Raw genomic sequence first — 6091 nt, forward strand, 5'->3', positions numbered from 1 at the left:
TTCATGTTGTAAATTCGTGTACGTTACACTGTTTAATATGAATACTGGAATAATCTTACTCTCGCTGTTTGTGTTTGTTGTGTACATCATAAAAAGCATACTTAAAATTACAGCACTTTTCATTTCCACGACTGATCCATTAAAGTTACACTAAAATGTTAACCAGATTGAACAGGCGTTACAAAGAGCAAACAGCCCGTCTCAACAAAATCGTAATAAAAAAGAAATATTACGCATTCTCATACGCACTAAGTATTTATTCTACTCAAAATTCTTTCATGGAGTGAGTCTTCATGGGAGTCCAACTGTATCTAGGCAACAATGTCACACGACTGTCCACAAATAGCATATAGGGGTTCTTGTTTACTGCGCATGCGCAGTGTGTTGTAGGCGAAACTTATACAATAAGGAAACTCCAGATTTTTTCCGTATCTGTACATACTCGTAGATCTGTGTTTGTAACAACTGGTGTTGCCTAAACTCCAAAAGACACATACTATTTTGTAGTCGTTAAAATCTACATATTTCCACACATTCGAATATACAAGCTATAAAAAAATCGGTATAAATTAATTTTAAGAATTAAGAGAATTGCCCATTCAAGACGTTATGGACAAGCAATAACTTAACTTGAATATTTCTCAAATCAAAAGCCTTGTATTCCTAGAGGTAAATAATCTTAAACCCTCACTTCCCTGCTACTGCACTGTGGACCAGGAATATTGCTGGAGTAATAGTTCATGTTATTTCAATTATTTTACCTAGACTGCACTCCATTTCTGAAATCTGTGGAGTAAATCGACGCATTTGGGAGGAGCCTACGACAAACAAATGGGCGGAGTCTATCAGTGCGGGAGTATATTGCGAGCTGCATCGGCTCACAGTCGCTATGGGGTAAGATGCGCATGACAGAAGGTGATAGGTAGAGGTGGCATTTTAGACTCTCGTCTTCAATCAATGTTTTCCCCCAGAGCGGTCATTGGACTGGCCCCCTCCACTCACCACTTGCGCAAAGGACTTGTTTCGGTTCCTATACTCTACAGATTCCAGAAACGGAGTATAGTACAGAAGATGAAAGCCACAAGGTCTAAACCTGTTGGTGAAACGTTTATTCCATTAATTCCGTTGAGTATCCCATCTTTGTCTGGTATTCTGATGTAACCTGATGCTCGAATGGGTTAGTTATAGGGTCCCACTCCATGGGCTGCATGTCATTCTCTGCGTCGATGTCTTCCAAATGCATGGGCTCCTGTTATTCCTACAAAATTTCGAAAATGTGGAATAATAGATGGTAAAATTATAATCGACGATGGAGTAGCTTTAAGGGCAATAAATTTCGTAATTTTGGCTCTCTTTAGAACAAAAATAAAGTGGAGTGTCCCATGTTGTACATTGACGCAATTAAATTAGTCTTATTCCTGAATGGGTGGATTCTAGCTATTAAAGATTTAAAGTTCACTTTCTATGAAAATTATCTCTGTCGCAAGGTAGATGTCTCAGTAGACCTACAATACTTACTTACTTACTGGTTTTTAAGGAACCCGGAGGTTCAATTCCGCCCTCACATAAGCCCGCCATTGGTCCCTATCCTGAGCAAGATTAATCCAGCCTCTATCATCACATCCCACCTGCCTCAAATCCATTTTAATATTATCCTCCCATCTACATCTCGGGCTCCCCAGAGGTCTTTTTCCCTCTGGCCTCCCAACTAACACTCTATATGCATTTCTGAATTCGCCCATACGTGCTACATGCCCTGCCCATCTTAAACGTCTGGATTTAATGTTCCTAATTATATCAGGTGAAGAATGCAATGCGTGCAGTTCTGTGTTGTGTAACTTTCTGCATTCTCCTGTAACTTCATCCCTCTTAGCCCTAGATATTTTCCTAAGCACCTTATTCTCAAACATCCTTAACCTATGTTCCTCTCTCAAAGTGAGAGTCCAAGTTTCACAACCATACAGAACAACCGGTAATATAACTGTTTTATAAATCCTAACTTTAAGATTCTTTCACAACAGACTGGATGATAAAAGCTTTTCAACCGAATAATAACAGGCATTTCCCATATTTATTCTGTGTTTAATTTCCTCCCGAGTATCATTTATATTTGTTACTGTTGCTCCCAGGTATTTGAATTTTTCCACCTCTTCAAAGGATAAATTTCCAATTTGTATATTTCCATTTCGTACAATATTCTCGTCACGAGACATAATCATATAACTTACTTTGTATTTTCGGGATTTACGTCCAAACCTATCTCTTTACTTGCTTCAAGTAAAATTCCCGTGTTTTCCCTAATCGTTTGTGGATTTTCTCCTAACATATTCACGTCATCCGCATAGACAAGCAGCTGATGTAATCCGTTCAATTCCAAACCCTCTCTGTTATCCTGGACTTTCCTATTGGCATACTCTATAGCAAAGTTAAAAAGTAAAGGTGATAGTGCATATCCTTGCTTCAGCCCATAGTGAATTGGAAACGCATCTGACAGAATCTGACCTATACGGACTCTGCTGTACGTTTCACTGAGACATATTTTAATTAATCGAACTAGTTTCTTGGGAATACCGAATTCAATAAGAATATCATATAAAACTTCTCTCTTAACCGAGTCATATGCCTTTTTGAAATCTATGAACAACTGATGCACTGTACCCTTATACTCCCATTTTTCTCCATTATCTGTCGAATACAAAATATCTTATCAATAGTTGATCTATTACGCCTAAAACCACACTGATGATCCCCAATAATTTCATCTACATATGGAGTTAATCTTCTCAAAAGAATATTGGACAAAATTTTGTACGACGTCAACAAAAGTGATATTCCTCGAAAGTTATTACAGCTAGTCTTGTCCCCCTGATAGGTACGATTATGGACTCCTTCCTTGTTCTGGTACAATTTCCTTTTCCCAAATAGCAAGTACAAGCTTATAAATTTCGTTACATAATGCGCCTCCACCCTCTTGTATTAATTCTGCTGGAATTTTGTCGATACCTGGCATCAGTTCTCAATGAGCAATCAGCCGAGCAAGACGTGATTGACCGCGAGCCCGCTAACGTAGCAAAGTTCAGTAGTAGACGGAAGCCGTTTTATAGTGAATAACAAGTGAGGTGAAGGATCTGTGGAGTATGGATACCTTAAGTCTAAAGGCGACCATCGTTAGCATTAACAGCAAACTGGAAGATCTTCAAAAGGAAAATAGTCTATTAAAAAAGAAGGTAAAATATTTAGAAGAAGAGAAAAGAAGGAACAATCTGATCTTCTTTGGTGTTGAAGAGCAAGTGCAAGAACAGTCTTGGGACACGTATGAAGTGATAGTGAACGTGTGTTGGGAGTGGTTAGGTATTGACATAGGAAATGGAGAAGTGAAAGAAGTGTATAGAATGGGTCATGGGGAAAATAGGCCCATCTTGGTCAAACTGGCAAACAGGATGATTAAAGAGAAGATCATGTATAGTAAGAAATCATTGAAAGACTCGAGCATTAGTATAGATGAAGATTTTGAATACGAGACGAGGTGTAGAAGGAGTGTCTTAGTGCCATTTATGAAAGCAGCTAGACAAAATGGACATTACGCTAAATTAATCAAGGATAAATTGAAAATTAATGGAGAGTTATTCGATGTCGAATTTTGTTTAGAAAACTTAAATGCACCGTCAAATGAAGAGAACATTGATGAAAGAAAAAGATTAGAGATAAAGGAGAAAGTAAGAGAAATTGTAAATAATAGCGGAATGAATAGAAAAGGTAAAGTTGCGGAAGGCAAGAGGGCAGCGACACAGGAGATTGCGATAGAAGGATGTCGGAGAAAATCAGCATTATCATCAGATTCCATTCAGGCGATGAACTCAAAGGCAGCGGCTGCATCATCAAGTAGACGAGCAGGAATGACGTCAGCCCAAGGCCAAGTCGGCAAAACTAGCAAAGCATCAAACAGCAACAGAGTTGGAGACCTTGGAGTTAGAAGGCAGAAGGGGGGAGAGAAGAATGCTGAACCATCGAAAGAAGAGAGCAGTGATCGAGGAAATGAAATAAGTGCGGGGAATAGAAGGGGAAATATTGAGAGTGCAAATCGTACTAGGAGTGCGAAACGAGGGGACAATAGAGAAGAAAAAACTGTTTATAATCTCAGAAAGTGGTGTATTAGTCGGTTCAAATAATAGCTTGTGTAAGTTATGTAATGGATAATTCAAATTGAACTGCGACATTTTTTCAGGGTTATTGAATAATAGTTTTGTTCTAATACGGTTATAAATAAAGTGTAACAAATGTGCTAGGCTGCGAGCGCGAATGTGTAGTATAAGAAGTGCTTAGTCAGTGTATTTAATAATAGGGTGAATTTTTAGGGAAATAGTCAACGAGGGTTAGGGTTCTATATTAAATACGTAAGGTTAAATGTATTATGTTATTTACAAGACGGCAGTATTTAGTTAGTTATGAGAAAAGGGGAATGAAGTTGAATGTAGGAACAGGACAAGAAATTAATATTAAGTGAAAGTGAAAGGAACATGGACAGGCTTCAAGGGTCACATCACGGCTTTGTTAAAATTGTAAATAGTGTAAGTAAGGAAATGCTGGCCCGAATACAGAAATGTGAAGGGCCAGCAGGACCGAGTATATTGAGAAATATACCATATACCATATACCATATACCATATCGATACCTGGAGACTTATAATTTTTCAGATTTTTTATCGAAATTTCGACTTCAGAAAGTGTGGGTTCGGGTATAAATGGCTCAGCAGTTTGTATTTCAATTTCGTCCTGATCATTTGTACTTTGCCTATGTATATTTCGTAGTTGCCCAAAATAGTTTTTCTATCTGTTCAGGATTGAATGAGAGTTTCATCCTTGATCACGTTTATCCTTGCCAGTACCAAATCTCAAAACCTTATTCCTTTGCTGTGGTCGTGCCAGAGAATCAGTCCCATTCCGAGGCTTATTTGAAGGTTTCGTAACAAGCTGCTTTTTACGGTGATGGGTTGTTAGCCCTTCGCCCAACCCCCCCGCTGGAGGACCACCCCTCATCGGCTGTCCGCTTATTCAATATATTCACAACTAACCTCCATATCTGGAGGCCGTCTCCTCGATCCGCAACCTGAGAACGCGCCATGCCGGTAGACCTACAATACTGCAAGAAACTTGGATGATCTAATCAGTGAATTACATGTAGATCCCTGGAATTGTTTCGAAAATTCTGAAAGACTTGTAAATGCCGCCTAAAAAATTTTCGGAATGCTTGGAATGTAATTTAACACAGCTAGTGATAACCGGCGTAGATGGAGTAGGGAAAGGGACACAAGTGTTGGGGATGTGAGTTTGATTATACTTCGGTTAATTGATTATATGTGCATATATTTTTTCTTTCCATGCTCTGGGGGACAGTGCCGAAAATGCAGTACACAGTGCAGCTTTCCACATTCGACCGTGGAAACACAAAATGTATAAACTTTTTTTTTTCCGGCAGCTTATAAGTCTGTTATATAACGAGGTCACTCAGCGTCGAATGAATTGGTGGAATGGAGATGATATTGTTATGCGACCGTCAACTTAGGTCGGATGACTTGCTGAACGGATGATTACTGTGTTCGACTGCCGCTCACACTTAGGCTTATCAGGATTTCTGACATCACCATTACACGTATAATGTAAAAGAAAATATTTTACTGAAAGAGCTGGGACTCTCAGGATATCATAGGAAAACTACATGATTACTGAACTCAGGTTCTAGACTGAATTAGTTATGAATGAAACTATGCTCGATTTATTAAATATATACAAATATACATAACAAGTTACTTACAATAGTATATCTCTTGTCTCTGCCGACGCTATTACGACTTGGTCCTCGATCCCTGCCCGACCGTGTCACCATCCGACTGTATCCTCTCACCATCACTTTTTATGTTCTCTTATCGGTCTCCCGAACGGGGTACCACCCACGCTATCGGACAGGTGAGATAGGCTTTAACCCCTTTTGATTATTCGTGCTTGAAGATGTCGTCTTAATCAAACCTCTGTTACAAATAATTCGATTGATTGCAATACAGTGATAAGTCGCTTTAATGAGATTACGCGTAAG

The sequence above is a fragment of the Periplaneta americana genome, chromosome 1 (genome assembly GCF_040183065.1).
Source record: "Periplaneta americana isolate PAMFEO1 chromosome 1, P.americana_PAMFEO1_priV1, whole genome shotgun sequence".
Lineage (NCBI taxonomy): Eukaryota > Metazoa > Arthropoda > Insecta > Blattodea > Blattidae > Periplaneta > Periplaneta americana.